Consider the following 21,974-nt stretch of genomic DNA (forward strand, 5'->3'; position numbering starts at 1 on the left):
TTCAAGTCCCCAGTAATCAAAAATACTAAACTAGATAACCACCTGAAAGATTCTTTTACCAGAGGTAATGCAGTGCATAAAAAGAGGATTTCCAGAACTTGCTGTTAGAACCTAGGCACACACGGACCACACTGACATCAGCCACTCTTCACCACGGTTTGCTCTGCCGACAGTCCATCAGTCAACTCTACTAGCCTGAGTCCAGCAGGAAAGTTCATGGCGCACCAGAGTCACCAGCTTAAGCTGTTACTGTTTTCTCTTCTTTACTGAAAGGCTGTCCTTAGCTAGGATTTACCCATTACAGGCCAAGATGGACACTTTTATTATGCTGTTCTTCAGGCTTTGTCTGAGTCAGCATCTTCTCTCTAGCTTCAGCATGTACAGAAGGATTCCATAGAGAAAAGCTAATTATGTAGGGGTCTTCTATTTTAGGTTGGCCAAACAAATGAGCAATGCACACCTTAACACTGCCAACCACTTTACTTTTCAAAAGCTAAATAGATTTTACACCCAGTATTGCAGTCTCTGGGTTTAGGGGACTTGTTGGATCAATCTTGTAGAAAACTCACCTTGCACACATCAATACTTGCCAAATACAATTATTATTCCGCCTCCAGTTTGCAATGGAGAAGGAAATGGCAACCCACTCCAGTGTTCTTGCCTGGAGAATCACAGGGACGGAGGAGCCTGGTGGGCTGCCATCTATGGTGTCACACAGAGTTGGACACCACTGAAGCGACTTAGCAGCAGCAGCAGCCTCTTTGCAAATACTCTCTTCACATCCAGTTCACCTTTTTGTGTTCTCAGTGTGTGCTCAGTCACTCATTCATGTCCAGCTCTTTGCAACCCCATGGACTGTAGCCCTCTACGCTCCTCTGTCCATGGGATTCTTCAGCCAAGAATACTGGAATGGGTAGCCATTTCCTTCTCCAGGGGATCTTCCCAACCCAGGGATCGAACCCACGTCTCCTGCATTGATAGGCAGGTTCTTTACCACTGAGTCACCTGGGAAGCCCCCAGTTCACATGAGATGGGATCAACTAGCGGGTGAAAGATGGGAATATCAAACACCAAATGTGGACAGTCACCATCTGGGTAGTTATCAGGGATGTAAACTTAAATACACCACCTTGATAGAGTCCATGCCCTGCAAACATGACTCCAAACCGCAGTAATGCAGATTAATAGGAAGGCAGCACATAGACACCTGGTGACTTCTGCTTCATACTCAAGGTAAAATCCACAAGAAGGAAGTATTCCAAGTAGAAAGGTCCATAAGAAGCATGGATGCCATTTGTGCTGCTGGGGCAGGAGATGTAGGTTTAATTATGGGCAGAGCGTTTTGTGGGGAAGAGAAGGCAGCTGTTTATCTGGAGCAGTGTGTGGAGGACCAGTTTTCACATCCCAGCACTGTCTGCTCTTCACCATCAGATCGTTTGCATACAGAACTTGTAAACGTGCTCGGTTTACAAGCAAGCTTCGGGAGTTGGTGATGGACAGGGAAGCCTGGCATGCTGCAGTCCAGGGGTCGCAAAGAGTCGGACACAACTGAACTGAAATGAATTGAAGCATGCTCCAGAAAGGGTGATAACTTGTACTCCAAACAAAGAAATTCAGTGCTCTGTGTCATCAAACTCTTTCATGTTCAGAATTCACTTTACATTGGTGTTTTCAAGGCAGTGCTCCCGGCTGCCCAACGAGCCAGCACTGTCACAGCCCTACAGCATCTCTGGTTGTCTGGCCCCTACAAGCGGGATCTTAGTTCCCCGATCAGAGATGGAACCCTGGAGTAGAAGTACAGAGTTTCAGCCACTGGGCCGCCAGGGGAAGTCCCAGACCCACTCTGAACTTTACTTGGCTTCTTCAAGAGCTAAAAAGATGTAAACACCTGGCATTCTGTTCAAAATGGAACATGGTAGTAGTCACCACTCATGAAAAACAGGGAAGGCCCTGAATGACATTGTTTGGAACACAATCCCCAACCCTATCTCCCCACTACCCCTACCCTCTATAGGAACCCTGCCCCATTACAGAGATAGGAAACTGGGGTGTGGATTCCACAAACCTGAGTTGGCAGCCCTGTGGGATTCTCAGCAAGGGCACTAGGGAGGAACTAGAGAACCAAGGACAGAATAAGTTGTATTCTTATGAACAAGTGCCAGCCCAGTGAGACTCATCTAGAAACCTGGGGCCCAGCAGGTTCATTGTGGGTAATAAACAGGGGGACTCACTGCCATAGTGCCTCCCAGATCACTAAGCAGGTTCATAAACAGAAGAAGCCTGGAGGCAGAAAGCAGCTGGGCTTGGCTTCCCCCATGCCCTCTATGAGGGTTCTGGTCTAGGCCAGTCTGCACAGCTTGTTGATGACTGCTCTCCTGACCCTTCCAAGCATCCAGGAATTGATGACCCAGAAGAGAGAGTGAATAATAATCAGAATTTTACACAGAGGCTCAGAGAGGTTGTATAAGTTACCCAGAGTCATACAGCCCACTAGTAAAAGACTGGGGTTTCAATGTCAGACGTCTGCTCTTCAAAATACCCCAGCTTCCTGAGACAGCAGCCCTTAGACCTACTCCATCACCCGACATGCTGATCCATTTGGCATTTTGGTATCAACAGGTGTGGAAGGAAGACGCCTGTCAGAAGCCACCAGAGTCTATGCCCTGGATTTTGCAGTGAAATGAAGGCAGGTGGGTTGGAGAAAGGAAGCAGCATGTTTGGTAAGGTATTACACAGGGTGGGGCGGCAGAGGGGCACACCGATGGAGCAGTCATTAAGTTGTCTCCCAGGAGACTTGAAGCTCTAAAGAGAGCAGCTCCAAGTGCTTTCTAGGAAAGGAGAATTTTTGAAGGACTTGACGCTACATTTCTCCCTTCCCCTCTTGTCAAACATCTTTTGCTAAACTCTGATTTTTAGCAAAAGCAGGAGTTTTATACTCAGCGTCCCTTCTCACATTAAATATAGCCCTGATTCTTATCTTTCTAGCCCTGGAAGAATTTGACATGTTATTGACATTAGGGAAATCAGTTGAGGAGACAATGTCAGAGACAGATCGTCTGGGCTGAGAGCTTGAAGAAGTTATTTTCAAACAAAACAGCAGCCATAAAAGGGAAATGGGAAGCTGTGTATGAGGAAGCCGGGGAAAGGAAGAGACCAGCTCAGCCCCTCCACCCCTTGCCCAGCAACAGGGGGCAAATACATCACAAGGAGGTGTCAGACAGTCTACACAGAAGGATTCTGAGCTTCAGACCATCACCTGCTTCCAGACATCAAATGAAATCATAGAGCACTTTGAAGACATAAAATATTCAGGGGCCATAAGTGTCATAATTATTGTTACTCTTGTTGCTTAATCAGTGGAGCTGGGTGTCTGTCTTGGGGAGGATACTTTCAGACAGAGGTGAATGAGAAATGTCTTTACTACACATTCAGGCTGTCTTCTCTATATCTGTCAGCTCCCACATAAGAGTCAGACTATAAACAGAGAACAACAGAAGGATGCTGCTGTGTATTCATAACAGCCATCCATCAGGTGTGCACAGCTGCTCACAGCCTGCACAGCATTTCCATTCCCATCAGCTTGCACGTCCCCAGCACCGTCCCCTAGTCATGGAGTTGGGACTTGAGTCCTCTCCCCAAGGTCAAGGACAGGACTCGGCCTTCCTGCCTTTGCCTCTGTGACATAAGAACTCTGCCCTCCATATACCCTAAAGTGAAAGTGAAGTCGCCCAGTCATGTCCAACTCCTTGCAACCCCATGGACTGTAGCCCACCAGGCTCCTCCATCCATAGGATTCTCCAGGCAAGAATACTGGAGTGGGTTGCCATTTCCCACTCCACCATATACCCTAAGGAAATCGTAATAGAAAAAGACACATGTACCCCAATGTTCACTGCCACAGTATTTACAATAGCTAAGACATGGAAGCAACCAAGATGTCGATTGACAGAGGAATGGATAAAGAAGATGTGGTATATACATATATAGAATGGAATATTAGTTATAAGAAGGAACACATTTGAATCAATTCTAATGAGGTGGATGAACCTAGAGCCTATTATACAGAGTAAGTCAGGAAGAGAAAAACAAATATCGTGTATTAACGCATATATGTGGAATCTAGGAAGATGGTACCGATGAAACTATTTGCAGGGCAGCAGTAGAGATGCAGACAGAGAGAACAGACATATGGACACTACCCACAGGGGGAAGCAGCCGAAGATCCAGCCACTCACTCACTAGGGTGGGCAAAGGAGAGACAGAGACAGTGTGTCCTTGATGACCATCCCGGGACCCTGAATCAGCCAACCCCAGAGCCTGTGCTAAGTTCAGCTTCTCAAGACATGAGATGATAGATGTCTTTATTGCATAAGCGGCTGTGGGTCAAGTGTTCTGCTTCTTGCCGAGAGCATCCTGATTAATTCAGCTCCTGGCAGGCAGCAGCTGGACATATCTGAGCTGTCCATTCAAGCAGCCGAAATCCAAACTAATAAAAGCAGTTAACACAGACTGCGTGCACTATGCCAGGCTCTCTGCCAAATGGTTTATATGGATTATTTCTATCATTCCTCATAGCTGTCCTATCAGATGGTTACTTACGGGGAAGATTCATTTACAGATGTGGAAACTGAGGAAGAGACTGTTTAAAAAACTCCTTCGAAGATAGTGACAGAACCAGAATATGAATCCAGGAATCTGACCCCAACATTTACGGTATCAAAGTCACACTGAGATGCTGCGTGTTGAAGACTTGTTGTTGTTCAGTTGCTAAGTTGTGTCTCACTCTTTTCGACCCCATGGACTACAGCATGCCAGACTTCCCTGTCCTTCACCATCTCCTGGAGTTTGCTTAAACTCATTGAGTCCATTGAGTCAATGATGCCATCCAACCATCTCATCCTCTGTTGTCCCCCTTCTCCTCCTGTCCTCGATCTTTCCCAGCATCAGGGTCTTTTCCAATGAACCAGCTATTCGCACCAGATGGCCAAAGTATTGGAGTGTGTTGAACCCTGCTGGTGTTCAAACAGGCCCTCCTCCTTCAAGAAGGGTGGGGCTGAATTTGGTCAATAGGTTTTTACCATCCAGGACAATGTGTTCATATCCACCAACCAAGGTACTAACCCATCCTGAAAGCATCTGCCAAGAAAGAAATGCCAACTTCCCACTGGAGGATCAGTGGTAGGGCTGGCAGCCTCAGGTGGGGCTTCTGGTCAGCCTCAGAGATCTTGAATATGTCCTATTCTCAGAGGGAGGTGGGGCCCAAGGAAGAAGCAGTTGGTTATCTTTTCTGTTCAGATTCTCCTGCCCTGTGAACTACACTGCAGTAACCCCAGCTGCAAATCAGGACCCATCTGCTCATTTTAAATTCACCTGGACAAGAGCAGGGGATTTAAATGGCAACTCCTCATGTTCCAGTCACTTTACAGGGCTCATCTCTGCTTCCTTTAGTTCTTGAAATGCAGAAATTCTGCATAGATTTTAGAGAGAACTGTGTTTTAAAAATTGAACAGGTATAAAATATCAGCCTTCATACATACAATACATAGACTTTGACCAGATGAATTCCAAACTCCAGGGCCATAATATAAAGTCAATTCAATCAGTTAATGAAATAAGAAAAAAAATGTCAGCCAGATTTTGTTGTTTTTTTGTTTTAATTTATATAGATAACTAGTCTGTAAACTTTACTTTTCTTTTCCTTTTTAAAAAATTTTTATTGAAATATAGTTGACTTATAATGTTGTGTTAGTTTCAGGTGTACAGCAAAGTGACTCAGTTATATATGTGTGTGTGTATATATATATATATATAGTTCTTCCTTCTTTACATTCTCTTCCATTTTAGGTTATTAACAAGATATTTAGTAGAGTTCCCTGGGCTATACAGTAGGTCCTTGTTGGTTAATGATTTTATATATAGTGTTGTTGTTTTTCAGTTGCTTAGTCATGTGCATATTTAATTTATTTATTTACATAAATTTTACTTTTCAGCTTCCTATTCTAGCTAGGGCTTTCCCTGGTTGCTCACATGGTAAAGAATCTGTCTGTAATATGGGAGACCTGGGTTCAATCCTGGGGTTGGGAAGATCCCCTGGAGAAGGGAATGGCTACCCACTCCAGTATTCTTGCCTGGAGAATCCCATGGACAGAGGAACCTGGTGAGCTATAGTCCATGGGGCTGCAAAGAGTTGGACATGACTGAGTGACTAACACACACACATTCTAGCAAGTAGCTAAAAGCATGGTAACATGTCTATTTATTTAAAATATGTGTGTATATATATATATATATATGTATGTATAGACACACAGCCACATCTGCTCCTAATATGCTCACAGTCTCAAAATCTTTGTGACATTTTCCTTGATCCCAGAATATGTATGCTTTTGACAAATACTGAATGAGATTCTGTGTTAGCCGGGGCTTGTGTTAGGCATCAAGACTCTGCCACCCTGGGCAGAGTGATGCAGTTTCGGCATCACCTGAAAGCTGTCTAGAAACACAGCATCTCAGCCCTACCCCAGCCCTGCTGACTCAGACTCAGGTGGCTCCACTTCATTGCTCTAGAGGATAAGATGACAGATGAGACCCGGTCCACGTCCTCAATGAGTTCAGACACTAGAGGAAGAGAGGAACATGAAACTGGGGACTTGCAATCCGCAGTGCTAACTGCCATGAGGGAATCAAGCTAAGCAGGTTCTGAATGTCCAGAGGAGGGATGTGCTGGCTCTGAGACGTCAGGCAAGGCTCCTGGCAGGAAGTGAACCCGAGCTGGCCACAGTGGAGTGGGAGGTGCCCTCCTGAGAAGATATGGGCAATGGTTCACAAGAAGAGGAGCCCCTGGGACTTCCCTAGTGGTCCAGTGCCTAAGACTCTGTGCTCCCAATACAAGGAACCCAGGTTCGATCCTTGGTCGGGGAACTAAGATCCTGCATGATGCATTGCAGGGCCAAAAGAAGTCTCTGGAGGTTCCTGGATGCTCATCTCTGACAATACAAACAACAGTCCCTAGAGAAAGGCCAGACATGGTGGGGTGCAAGGAAAATGGCTTGGCTACCCCATGCACAAGAAGCTTCCACAAAGGGACCCTGTTATGACTTCTCCAGCAGTCCAGTGGCTAAGACTCCATGTTCCCAGTGCAGGGGGTCTGAGTTCCATCCCTGGTCAGAGAACTAGGTCCCACATGCTACAGCTGAGAGTTCACATACTGCAACTAAGACCTGGCATGGTCAAATAAATAAGTAAAGATAATCTTTCTTTTTTTTTTAAGAAGAGGGTCCCCCCCATTGAAAGAGTGATGCTATCTAGGACATTTTCCACATCCAAAGCCTTGGTGGTAAACACTAGCAATGATACTCTTTAGGCAACAATGGCCTTTGCATACCACAGATAGAGAGGGGACTTCATTTGCATCTCTGAACCTGGGAAGCATGGATGAGTAGCGGTAGAAGGCTGTGTGTACACCAATAGAGATGTGGTCCCTGTGATTGGCCTAATGTTTTCATTTTCACTAATAATCATGTAGTTTGCACATGCTCCTTGGGTAATCCTTCATCGCACCTTAGTAGGACGCAGGCACATCTGAGTCCCCTATAGAAGAAGCAAATGAGATAAAAAATGCCTCTCTTTTGACCCATCGCATGGAAGAGGTCACTGACACCAAGTAATATCATTTCTGGTACCTTCCAGGAAGGCACACTGGCATAGGACTGACATCAGAGTCAATGGACTCAGCCTGAGACTGAACAGGCTCTGTGAGCAGCCTGGAGGTGATACGTCACAAACTGTTATATGGGAGGTAGATGAAGTTGACATTGCGGGGGCGGCGGGGGGCGGGAGGGTGAGGAGGTCTGCTGTATGCCTAGGGCTGCGCTAGGTGCCTTTCTTTTTTAAAACTTATCTTTTTATGGCTGTGCGGAATCTTCATTGCTGCACATGGACTTTCTCTAGTTGTGGCGAGCAGGAGCTACTCCAGTTGTGGTGCATGGGCTTCTCATTGCAATGGCTTCTACTGTTGCAGAGTACAGGCTCTAGAGCACATGGGCTTCAGTAGGTGGGCTCAGTAGTTGCAGCTCCCAGGACCTATAGTACAGACTCAATAGTTGTGGCACATGGGCATAGTTGCTCCACAGCACAGGGAATTTTCCTGGACCAGGGATTGAACCCATGTCTCCTGCATTGGCAGGTAGATTCTTAACCATTGGACCACCAGGAAAGTCCCACTAGTTGCCTTTCTTTCTGTGATCCTCACAGCATCCCTGGGTGTCACTTCCCCTCATGACAAATAACAAATCAGAGGTGAGGAAGCCCTCTGTTGGTGCCTGAATCAGACTCCAAACTTCTCCTTCTCCACTCCTGACTATTTCTCACCAAAGGTACTCCCTCCCCCAAAGATTTCTTTTTCCTTCTGCATCCATTCACATCTCTGTTCCTCCCCTTCTCTCTCTCAGCTTCCTTCTCCCGGCCCCCAGACTCTGCATTTCAGGCTTTCAATGACAGTACTCATCACCATGGTGCCTGTGGGTCCCGCAGACATCCCATTAGTGCATGCTTCAAGATGCATTTAAATCTACAATTCTACTGCTGGTTATTTTCTGCCTTTTAAAAGCCTTGATCTCGATCTGCACATCAGGTCTTTTCTGTCTTGCAACCCTCTTTCTGAGAGACACTGTGGGGCTTTTACCTCTAACATCCTGTATCTTACTTTCTAGCAAATCCTTAATTTGCAGTTTCCCCCTCAAGGACACATGGGAAGACTTACGGGACCCTAATACTGGGAGGGTAGCAATGCTGAAGCAGGGCCAGGGTGGAAGTGAAACAGGCAGGGGGCTGAAACCATGTGGCCTGGGGGAGAAAAGCTAGTGAGAGCTTAAATGGTGGTGAAGGAGGACACCGAGGTGGTTCATAGAAAGACCGTGCCCAACGTCCAATACAAGAACAAAGTTTCAACACAAATGAGACGAACGAGTTACTTGAGGCAAGTTGTTCCAGAGTTATCCTTTTATGCAGTGCCATGGACAGTTTCTGCAAGTGGAACTTGAAGGAACCTGCAGATCTGATTACATATGGCTTCAAAAGCTCTTTCCCCAGGTACGGAAAGCTGGATGGCCCACCCATAGGCAACACTGCCTATGGTTTGAAACATAATTTTTCTGTCTAATCCTCCTTGCATGGTTTAATCAAAACAACAAAGGCAGAATGCTGCTCCGCTTCTTCTAAGAGCCCTGGTAACCATTTTCTGAACCTTCTTTGGGTGCATCTGTTTTTGTATTTTGTGGAATAAAGAGAAACATATTCAGACTTCACAGCAGGGTGGATTATTTTCACCTACAAACTAAGGAAGAATGATCTTCTCCCTTCATACACCCCTACACTAATGGCTAAGCAGCTACTGTCAAGTCAGTGGCAAGAGAGAGAAGTAGTCTAGAACAGGGTCACAAACCTTCTGTAAAGGTCAGAGAGTAAGTAGTTGAGGCCACAGACACATGGTCTTGATCACAATTACTCAATCCCACAGCTGCAAGAAAGCAACCATAGATAAACTATAATTGAATGAGCGTAGCTGGGTTTCAGGAGAAGGCAATGGCACCCCACTCCAGTACTGTTGCCCGGAAAATCCCATGGATGGAGGAGCCTGGTAGGCTGCAGTCCATGGGGTCGCTGAGAGTCAGACACAACTGAGCAACTTCACTTTCACTTTTCACTTTCATGCATTGGAGAAGGAAATAGCAACCCACTCCAGTGTTCTTGCCTGGAGAATCCCTGGGACGGGGGAGCCTGGTGGGCTGCTGTCTATGGGGTCGCACAGAGTTGGACACGATTGAAGCAACTTAGCATCAGCAGCAGCAGCAGCAGCTGGGTTTCAATATTTGAATTTCATATAATTTTCACATATCATAAAATATTATTCTCCCTTTGATTTTTTGCTGTTTAGTCTCTAAGTCATGTCTGATTCTTTTGTGACCCCGTGGACTGTAGCCCACCAGGCTCCTCAGTCCACAGGATTTTCCAGGTAAGAATACAGAAGTGGGTTGCCATGCCCTCTGGGTTGGGATCTTCCCAACCCAGAGATTGAACCCCTGTCTCCTGCATTGGCAGGTGGCTTTTACCACGGAGCCACCAGGGAAGTTTTTTTAACTGTTTCAAAATGTAAAGTACAGTCTAGCTCATAGGCCAACAAAAGCAGGCAGCAGGATGGATTTAGACTTTGGGCCATAGTTTGGCAAACCCTGACTTAGTCCCACCCCTCTGATGACCTACAGGGGTAGGATGGAGGGGTGGGAGGAAGATTCAAGAGTGGGGGGATGTATGTATTTGTATACATATAGCTGATTCACTTTGCTGTACAGCAGAAACTAATTCAACACTGTTAAGCAAGTATACTCCGATTTTAAAAACTAATCTACTTCCCAGGATATTAGATGTTCTCCTACTATCAGTGGTTCGTAATCCTATAGGCAAATCAGAATCACCTATGGTTCTTTTATTTAAAATAAAAAATTATAAGGGCCAAAGCTTTTCAAACCTACCTAACTAGAGTCTCAAATTAGAGGATTATTCTCTGGAATTACAATCTCATAATTTAGTGATAATATTTAGAAATAATATTTATATTTCTTAATAGTATTTAGAAATACTATAAATTATTGAATCCCTTACTGATGGACATTTAGGTTGGTTCCAGCTCTTTGCTATGATTGTAAAAAACTGTAGCAAACATCATTGTACATGTATTATTCAATTGTGTCCTTAGGATAAATTCCTAGATTTTTAATTGCTGAACCAAAGAGTATAAAAATTTCCAAGTTTCAGCTGTAGCAGATGATGTTGTGAGTTTGCATTGTAAGACACAAAACACAATCCTTTGCTCCAAACTAAAGCTCCATTAAACCTTGGTGTATTTAAAAAAAAAAAAAAAAAAGTGATAAGGGACTTTCCTCATGATTCGGTGGCTAAAACTCCAAGATCCCAATGCAGAGGTCCCAGGTTCCATGCCCGGTCGGGGAACTAGAGCCCACATGCCACAACTAAAAGGTCCTATACATAGCAGATAAGACTTGGTGTAGCCAAATAAATAAATAATTTTTTTAAAGCTTTTAAAAAAGTGATAAGCATCTTGATGGAAGAAAATGAGAGATTAATACATAACCTTAGGCAGGGCTAGAGCTGTGGCCCTTCTGGGCTCCAAGGACATTAATACAAGTAGCCCATATTCAGCTTCAATAGTGGGCTGATGTGAGGCCTGTGAAATCAGGAGCTGGAATAGAATGAGGTGGGGCTCCCTCACTCAAGAACAAATGTTGAAAGAAGCTGGCCCAGCTTCCTGGCTGTATTCAACATTAAGCTGCTGCCCAAGGTAGCAGCATTGGTAAAGAATTCGCCAGCAATGCAGGAGATGCAGGTTCGATCCCTGGGTCAGGAAGATCTCCTGGAGGAAAACTGGCAACTTGCTCCAGTATTCTTGCCTGTAGAACCCCATGGACAGAGGAGCCTGGCAGGCTAAAGTCTACGGGGTCTCAAAGAGTCAGACACAACTAAGTGACAAAGCGTGGTATGGCATGGCAAGGTAGCAGAAGGAATCAGACATTTACGCAGGCAGAACTTGGCCACACTACCCATCGGCTCCAGAACTGACTCTGAAGCATCCCTGTGAGACAGAAGCCCCAAACTTCTATCATAAGTCCTAGTGTTGAGTTGTGAAGCCTAGTTCAGTATAAAACTTCTAGACATAAAGAAGGCGAGTAGGAGAAAAAGAACAAAAAAGGCCAAGAATGGCTCCTCCTCATGAACCATACACTACAGTTGTGAGTCATATGAGGACAACTGATGCCATAAAAGACAGACACTGAACACACCTCGGAGATCATTCAGTTCAGAGAAATTTAAGATAATAAAGCAATTTCCTTAAAAAAAAAAAAAAGCCACTAAGGAATGTGTGGTTAATATTATCAAAAAAAACAATAGAAGTTATAGTTGCATATTTTAAACATTGAGATAAAGATCAATTTTGGATATAAGTTAAAATTTTAAAGAAAAAGAAACTCAAGGTATAATTTACACGTTAGCAGAAGTGAGAGAAAGAAAGAGAGAGATGGAGAACAAAGAAAACTTTACCAATCCAAGAGAAGACAGGAAAGGAGAAACTAATAAATATACCACACTATAGAAAATGAGATAGAAGAAGTAAATATATGTCACCCCCAAAAACAGAGAAAATGTAAACTCATTGGACCCATATATTTAAATCAGATACTATCAATTGGACTTTTTACTTCAATTTTGTACTGATGAAAACAGACATTTACAATCTAACACAACGGACTTCCCTGATGGTCCAGTGGTTAAGAATCCTCCTGCCAATGAAGGGGACACAGGTTCGACCCCTGGTCCAGGAAGATTCCACATGCCTCGGGACAGCTAAGCCTGCATGCCAGTAGACTAGTGAACTGTTAAGAGATTTTAAATGGTCATTGGAGATCTCTCCTGTTAACAAGATTCAGCTTAAATGTAGATTCCCCCCAGTCCCTCTATAAAAACAAAAGAAAAACCCATAGACAACATCTTATAAAAACTAGCTGATAACAGGAATCCCCATGAGGTCCAGTGGTTAGGACTCTGCATTTTCACTGCTGTGGGCCTGGATTCAATCCCTGGTTGTAGAACTAAGATCCCACAAGCCTCAGTACAGCCAGAAAAAAGAAAACAAAACAAAAAACTAGCTGATAACATTTCCAAGAACTTCAGAATAAGGGCAGGTGGGGGCAGTCAACAAGAGTCTTACGGCTGTGTATGCAGCCCAGGGGCACATGAATGGATTAAGAAATGAGAAATCTAGAAATGCCGTACCTGTGCTCACTTCTAAATGGAAGGAACCCTCAGATGAGGACTCAGCTAGCCAATATGAGGACAACGATCAACAGGAGTGGCCGTTTTCAGGGTCTAATGTGTGAGTTGTCCAAAGATGATGACAGAAGTTCTAGAGTGATTGGTCAGGCAGAAATCTCAAGGAAAGGAGACAGCCCTGCACCAAGGACATTCTGCTAGGAATGAAACACAAATGAATCGGGACAGGAATGCTGAAGGCTGAAGGAGAAGGAAGGTTCAGATATTACCAGGGGAGGGATCTAGAGAGATAGACCTCAGAAAGGAGAATTCAATATAAGAAAGCCATTTACACAATCATCATATTAATAGAATGAATTAAAAGATCATCAGTATAGATTCTGAAAAGAAAATTTAATACCCAGCTTAAAAACTCTCAATAAAATAAAAACTGAGGGATATTTCCTGAAAATGATATACAGAGCTCAACCTAAAACTGCTATCTCACTTACACAGAAATTACTAGCAAGAATTCTTAATCATATTTGTTAATCTATGTATTAGTTGGGTAAAATCATAACACTTTTACTTTCACTAACCAACAGAAATTTAGTTTTTCCTTCAATTATGAATGTAGGTAATAAACCACAGTGGTATTAGAATTACCTATGGCTTGGTCACTAACAGAAATCATAGGTATTTTCATGTCATAGTACAGTGGTTGCAGGAACATCAAAATAGTATTTATGCCTCTCATTGCTTTGAAATCACGGTATTTATTAAGCCTGCCACTATATCTTATATTTAGTGCAGTAATAATATTTCAATAACTACTTCATTAGTTTCCTTTGCAATCCTATGCATTTGATTTTATGCATTTAAACTCTTGATTCAGAGAAGGGTGTTCATAAACTTCACTTGACCACCAGACAGGTTCAATACACAAAAGAAGAGTTATGAAAGTCCTGCATTTGTCACTTCCTAATAAAATTAGCAACAAAACACCAATGTCCACCATCTCCAGGGGTGCAAAGGATTCTCAGGCCAGTAATCTGGCAAATTTGCAAATAATAATCAAGCCCAGCATCATCTGATCGTCCCCTGTACACACACACACACAGATACTCAATTGTTATTTCTTGCAAAATGAAAAACTAGGGCAGGGAGATGAAGACTGAGAAAGGGATGGAGCTTCCCTATTGGCTCAGGGTGAAGAATCTTCCTGCCAATACAGGGGACATGGTTCGATCCCTGATCTGGGAAGATTCCACATGCCGGGCAGCAACTAGAGCCTGGGAGCTGCAACTACTGAGTGCTGAGGTTCGCATACCCTAGAGCCCGTGCTCCTCAACAAGAGAAGCCACCACAATGAGAAGCCCACACACCACAACTAGAGAGTAGCCCCCACTCACCACAACTAGAGAAACGCCCATGCAGCAATGAAGACCCAGCACAGCCAAAATAGATAAATAAAAAAATTTTTTTAAAAGGAAGGGGAGAATTCATCCCCAGAAGGAAGCAATCCTTCTGCCCCAACACTGGCAGATTCCTCAACAGAGGGCTGCAAGATGCTCCAAGAGAATCCCAACCAGGCCTAGCAGGAGCTGCAGGTGGGATCTGGGAACAAGGCTGCTACCCCCACCCAGTGCCCAGTGCATGTCGGGATCTAGCTGAGGACCCCGCAAAGAGGTACCAGCATCCACTCCTCTTCTACTTCTCCTCTGGCTCTGCTTGCTCCCTTGGACTCCTGAACATGCTCTGGTGCCCTGGCAGACATGGCAGCCTGACCTTGAATTCTGTCCTTCTGTCTGGAACCCTGAATCCTTATCTGGCTTCAACAAACCCTATCCCCCAAAAATGGGAAGAGAAGGGGTTGGGGTCTGTCCTGGGCTACCAGGGGCTCACTGGAACCAGAGGTCATGATGTTGAAATCAACCTACCAATGAAGATGACCATTGCTTAGTGAAGTGTTGTAAACCTCAGGTTTTCAGAGTATCAAGCAACTATAAACAATATATTTAGGGAGTTATGAAGACAGGAGAGGTGGAACAAACATCTTCACCTGAAGGCATTTAAGTAATATATGAAAATACATGCACTCAAGTCAGAGAAGGAGAAATATTGTATGACATCCCTTATAGGTGGAATCTAAAATGAAATGATACAAATGAACTTACATACAAAACAGAAAGAGACACAAAAACTTAGAGAATAAACTTATGCTTGCCGGGGGAAAGGGATAGTTAGAGAGTTTGGGATGGACATATCCATACTGCTATATTTAAAATGGATAACCAGTAAGGACCTATTGTGTAGTACTGGGAACTCTGCTCAAGGTTTTGTGGCAGCCTGGATGGGCGGGGAGTTTGGGGGAGAATGGATGCATGTATATATTTGGCTGAGTCGCTCTGCTGTGCACCTGAAACTACCACAACGTTGTTAATCAGCTATGCTCCGGTACAAAATTAAAAGATTTAAAAAAATATGTGTGCTTCACAAAGTCAAACCAAGTGAATCTGCAGTTTTTATTCAGCCCTGAGGGCCATCAGTGTGCAACCTACACCAATATGTGCTGCAAATTACTCAGTTCAGTTCAGTCGCTCACTTGTGTCTGACTCCTTGCAACCCCATGAATCACAGCACGCTAGGCCTCCCTGTCCATCACCAACTCCCAGAGTCCACCCAAACTCATGTGCATTGAGGTGGTGATGCCATCCAGCCATCTCATCCTCTGTCGTCCCCTTTTCCTCCTGCCCCCAATCCCTCCCAGCATCAGAGTCTTTTCCAACGAGTCAACTCTTCGAATGAGGTGGCCAAAGTATTGGAGTTTCGGCCTCAACATTAGTCCTTCCAATGAACACCCAGGACTGGTCTCCTTTAGGATGGACTGGTTGGATCTCCTTGCAGTCCAAGGGACTCTCAAGAGTCTTCTACAACACCACAGTTCAAAAGCATCAATTCTTCGGTGCTCAGCTTTCTTCACTGTCCAACTCTCACATCCATACATGACCACTGGAAAAACCATAGCCTTGACTAGACTAACCTTTGTTGGCAAAGTAATGTCTCTGCTTTTGAATATGCTATCTAGGTTGGTCATAACTTTCCTTTCAAGGATTAAGCATCTTTTAATTTCATGGCTGCAATCACCATCTGCAGTGACTTTGGAGCCCAAAAAAATAAAGTCTGACACTGTTTCCACTGTTTCCCCGTCTATTCCCTGGAAGTGATGGGACCAGATGCCATGATCTTCGTTTTCTGAATGTTAAGCTTTAAGCCAACTTTATCTCTCTCCTTGTTCACTTTCATCAAGAAGCTTTTCAGTTCCTCTTCACTTTCTGCCATAAGGGTGGTGTCATCTGCATATCTGAGGTTATTGATATTTCTCCCAGCAATCTTGATTCCAGCTTGTGCTTCTTCCAGCCCAGTATTTCTCATGATGTACTCTGCATATAAGTTAAATAAGCAGGGTGACAATATACAGCCTTGACGTACTCCTTTTCCTATTTGGAACCAGTCTGTTGTTCCATGTCCAGTTCTAACTGTTGCTTCCTGACCTGCATACAAATTTCTCAAGAGGCAGATCAGGTGGTCTGGTATTCCCATCTCTTTCAGAATTTTCCACAGTTTATTGTGATCCACACAGTCAAAGGCTTTGGCATAGTCAATAAAGCAGAAATAGATATTTTTCTGGAACTCTCTTGCTTTTTTGATGATCCAGCAGATGTTGGCAATTTGATCTCTGGTTCCTCTGCCTTTCGTAAAACCTGCTTGAACATCTGGAATTTCACGGTTCACATATTGCTGAAGCCTGGCTTGGAGAATTTTGAGCATTACTTTACTAGCATGTGAGATGAGTGCAATTGTGTGGTAGTTTGAGCATTCTTTGGCATTGCCTTTATTACTCAGTCCTGAGCAAACAAGCTGTGCCCCAAACTATACCTACATACACGGCAGTCTCTGTACACCATAATCTGGACTATTTGTCCCCTGCCAACCCCAGGGAAGCCTGGGGGCTGCCCACTGCCGTCTCAGATTCCTTGTTTCTTGTACTCAGCAGCTCAGCTGCTAAGCAGCCTCACAGCTGGGGTCTGGGTAATGACCCAGGTCACCACACTCTCCTCAGAGTCCTCAGGGCCCCTCTTCTCAAAGGCATGCATAATACCACTGCTATCACCAAGGAGAATATCTGGCCAAAGAAGGTGGCATGGAGAATCTAAATATAGTTATCAGACACCTGCAATTTCTCCATTGAATAGAGAGTATAGCATCTGGAAATTTCTAAACTCTTGGCATAGAATATATGATTGTGGACTTCATTCATGAACCAATTCTTTTACATAATTCATGCTTATTTAAAAATATCCTTGTCACCTGACAGCCTACAGAAAGGTAGGTTGAGTAGAAAATTATTAATAGCATTAGCACTGCCTGCAAATTGCAGGTTTTAATAGCTCTAGTCACAGCCTCAGAAATAACCAGAGAAGATCATATTAAGGAACTGGAGCAACCCTAAAGGACGAACAGAAAGGGAGACATGGCTGCTGCTGCTGCTAAGTCTCTTCAGTCGTGTCCGACTCTGTGCGACCCCATAGATGGCAGCCCACCAGGCTCTACCGTCCCTGGGATTCTCTAGGCAAGAACACTGGAGTGGGTTGCCATTTCCTTCTCTGAGAGACATGGCAGTGCTTACCATTTACATGGGCTTCCCAGGCGGCGCTAGTGGTGAAGAATCAGCCTGCCAGTTCAGAAGGCATAAGAGACCAGGTTCGATCCCTGTGTCAAGAAGATCCCCTGAAGGAGGAAATGGCAACCACTTCAATATTCTTGCCTGGAGAATCCCATGGACAGAGGAGCCTGGCGGGCTACAGTCCATGGGGTCCAAGAGTCAGACATGATTAAGCAACTGAGCTGCTGCGTGCACCATTTCCACAACAGTCTGCTATTTACAAAGGGCTTCCATGCACATTATCCACCATGATGCTCACAGGCGATGTGTGGAGGGCTTATTATCCCGGATCCAGAGGTGAAGAAACCCAGGTCTGCCGTGGTTCTCTCAACACCCCAACTGGTAAGTTCCAAAGCCAGGAGTTGAAGCTGGATGTGTTGGCTCCACCTTCAATGGCTCAGCAAACTTTTCCTATAAAAGACCAGACAGTACATATTTTTTAGGCTTTGAGGTCATGGGTCTCTTTTTTGTAACAAACAGGTCATCCTGTCTGTTTGTTACAATCCTCCTGCATTGCTAGGTGGATTCTTCACCACTAGTGCCACCTGGGAAGCTCATGTAAATGGTAAGCACTGCCTTGTCTCCCTTTCTGTTCAGCCTTTAGGGTTGCTCCAGTTCCTTAATTTGATCTTCTCTGGTTATTTCTGTGACTGTGACTAGAGCTATGTCTGTTTAGAAAGAGACTCACAGCCTTGGAGAATGAACTTATGGTAGGCGGGGAAGGAGGGGACAGGATATTTAGGAAGTTTGGGATGGACATGTACACTCTGCTATATTTAAAATGGATAACCAACAGTGACCTATTGTATAGCATAGGGAACTCTTTCCAATGTTATGTGGCAGCCTGGGTGGGAGGGGAAGCTTGGGGGAGAATGGGTACTTGTATATGAATGGTTGAGTCCCTTCCTGTTCACCTGAAACTGTCACAGCATTGTTAATCAGTTAATCAAAATAAAAAGTTTAAAGAAAAATTATATTGTTACATCTGCCAAAACTGCCAAAGACACTGTGTAAACAAATGGGTGTAACCATGTGTCAATTAAGCTTTATTTACAAAAACAGGCAGAGGGCTGAATTTGGCCCTGACTATAGTTTGATAGGGGCTTCCCTGTTGGCACATTGGTAGAGAATCCACCTGCCAATGCAGGAGACATGGGTTCGATCCCTGGGTTGGGAAGATCCCCTGGAGGAGGAAATAGCAACCCAATCCAGTATTTTTGCCCAGGAAATCCTATGAACAGAGAAGCCTGGTGGGCTCCAGCCCATGGGGTTGCAAAGAGTTGGACACAACTTAACAACTAAACAACAACAGTAGTTTGGTAGAGATTCCTGCTCTACCATCTTCAAGCAGCCACTCTTCTTTCTAGTTTCATGAATCAGCTCACAGTTGAACTGGCAGAGAAGTAGGAACGGTGCTGAAAAAACAGGAAGCAGAAAGGAAACTGCTGTGATAAGAGAGTCCCAAGAAATGACATTATTTACAAAAGAGTTTGCTCAGGGTCCTGGGTGTTTGAATGTTAGGGAAGAGATAGGAGAGACAACCTGATGTTCATTGCCATAGCCAATTTGCCCATCAACAGATGCATAGAGAAGACATAGTGGGTCATTGCCTGGCACACAGTGGAAGCCACTCTTAGTTCTCTGCACAACAGGTACTCTCTGTATCTTCCCAATTTTGTTTGGAACAATAGTTTCCCAGCCCTTGTGATAAACAGTGACGGGACCTAATCCTATGGTTTTACTGCCATTCCATTTGTCAAACACACAACTTCCTAGGATGCTTAAAGGGAGGAAGCTTCTGTGTCTCCTAGCTATGGACAATGCAACTTTGGAATCTGCCAGAAGTGCTCAAGAAAGATTTGGTTTTCCTGATTAACAGGGTAGATGATGCAGATAGTCTTATTCCTCCACGTAGCTTCCCATCTTGAACATAGCCATGAAGCCTGGGGTCTGGGGTTTTTGTTGTTCAGTCGCTAAGTCGTGTCTGACTCTTTGTGACCCCATGGACTGCAGCATGCCAGCCTCCTCTGTCCTCTACTATCTCCTGGTGTTTGTTCAGATTCATGTCTATTGAGCTGGTGATGCTATCTAACCATCTTATCCTTTGCCTCCCCCTTCTCCTTTTGCCTTCAATCTTTCCCATCCTCAGGGCTTTTCCAATGAGTCAGCTCTTTGCATCAGGTGGCCAAAGTATTGGAGCTTCACCTTCAGAATTGTGCATGCTCTGTCACTCAGTCATGTCCGACTCTTTGTGACCCTATGGACTGTAGCCTGCCAGGCTCCTCTGTCTGTGGGATTTCCCAGGCAAGAATACTGGAGTGGGTTGCCATTTCCTTCTCCAGAGGATTTTTTCCAACCCAGGGATCACACCTGGGCCTCCTGTATTGCAGGCAGATTCTTTACCATCTGAGCCACCTCAGCATCAGTCCTTCCAATGAATACTCAGGGTTGATTTCCTTTAGGATTGACTAGTTTGATCTCCTTGCTGTCCAAGGGATTCTCACGAGTCTTCTCCAGCTACAGTAGCCATCTGGTAGCCATACAGGAAACAGCTTTTGTATTAAAGGCAGCAGAGCAATCAGAGAGCAGGAACAGAGGCAAGGTATTGCTTCATAAAATCATGGAGCCCTGCACCATCCTTGGACCGTCTCTCTTTGGACTCCTCTTTACGGGAAAGAATTAAAAACCTTTATGATGTCTGGTACTGTTACTCTTCTGCTGTTTGTTCCTGAAAAAAAATTTCCTCCTCTTTCTTACCTTTTCTCTGTATGTGCAAATTCATTTCATTGTATCAAAGATAATTAATGTATTTCACCTAGAATAATGTCTGGCTCATAGTAGGCACTCTGTAAGTCACTGCTCTCCCTGATTCTGCCATTTCTGGTCCTTAAGACTCAGATCCTAATTCTCTTGTACCTTCACAGTTTCAATTATCTGAGTCAATGCTTTAATAATGAACCACATATGGTGAAAGTGAAAGTCGTTCAGTGGTGTCCAACTCTTCGCAACCCCATGGACTATACAGTCCATGGAATTCTCCAGGCCAGAATACAGGAGTGGGTAGCCTTTTCCTTCTACAGGGGATCTTCCCAACCCAGGAATCAAACTCAGGTCTCTCTCATTGCAGGTGGATTCTTTACCAGTTGAGCCACCAGGGAAGCCCAATGAACTACACAAGGTTGCCTAGAATGCATGTTGAAATATCTCTTTTTTTCTGAATATCTTTTCTTCTTTACTATATTATAAACTCTTGAGAGGGTGAAATCTATCAGAGTTTTCCCTCAACAATATTGTATTTGGGCAAATATGCACTGCAAGGAGATCCAACCAGTCCATTCTAAAGGAGATCAGTCCTCGGTGTTCTTTGGAAGGAATGATGCTAAAGCTAAAACTCCAGTACTTTGGCCACCTCATTCGAAGAGTTGACTCATTGGAAAAGACTCTGATGCTGGGAGGGATTGGGGGCAGGAGGAAAAGGGGACGACAGAGGATGAGATGGCTGGATAGCATCATCGACTCGATGGATGTGAGTTTGAGTGAACTCCGGGAGTTCGTGATGGACAGGGAGGCCTGGTGTGCTGCAATTCATGGGGTCACAAAGAGTCAGACACGACTGAGAGACTGAACTGAACTGAACTGAACTGAAGATGTCATTTACAAGAAAATAAATGAGTAAAAAAAGTCTATATTGAATTTGTTACAATATTGCTTCTGTTTTATATTTTGTTATTTGTTTTTTTTTTTCACTGTGAGGCACATGGGATCTTAGCTGCTCGATCAGGGATCGACTCTGCAACCCCACATTGGAAGGCAAAGTCCTGATCTCTGGACCACCAAGGAAGTCGTTGTCACTTTTAAATGCACCATTATTTTATGAACCAGAAAGAAAAGAAAAATACTATGTCAATTTAATTATGCCATGTTGTAAACCTAATTTCAGATATGTTAAAATATAGGAGGAAAATATGCCTTTCAGAATGGAGAGACTGAGTGTATAAATGATGGCCGGACTATATAACAAAATAACCATAACTCACCACTTGTTGCAACCAATCCAGAAAATTGCACCACAGTCTGTCACTGTGTCTGTCAGCCCCAGACACTCAAGGTTTGAGCAGTAACTGACAGCTTCCCTGATTCTTGTCCCTGCTCCCAACTTAGTACCAATCAGGAAACCTGTGACTGATCACAGAAGATGCCACACTCTGGTTAGCCTGCCTCCAGCATCCCCATGGCAACAACCTTCACTCAGGCACACCAGAAGCCTTCCCTTTTGCCCACTGTATAGATATCCACTCCTTTTCCTGCTTTTGAATCTCTTCCTAATACCAGGGACGTGACTGGCTCCCTTACTGCAGCAAGTTCAGAAGTCCCACTCAGGGAGTCTGTGTTATTTCCACAGAATCAGTGATTTTCCATAGTAGTA

The 21,974-nt window shown here is 44.3% G+C and overlaps 1 pseudogene; it reads right to left on the reverse strand.

The window, feature by feature from the left end:
• Positions 1-238: 238 nt before the first annotated feature.
• Positions 239-2,588, reverse strand: LOC100139317 (AKT-interacting protein-like; annotated as a pseudogene).
• Between the last annotated feature and the right edge of the window lie 19,386 nt (positions 2,589-21,974).

Source organism: Bos taurus, chromosome 21 (genome assembly GCF_002263795.3).
Source record: "Bos taurus isolate L1 Dominette 01449 registration number 42190680 breed Hereford chromosome 21, ARS-UCD2.0, whole genome shotgun sequence".
Lineage (NCBI taxonomy): Eukaryota > Metazoa > Chordata > Mammalia > Artiodactyla > Bovidae > Bos > Bos taurus.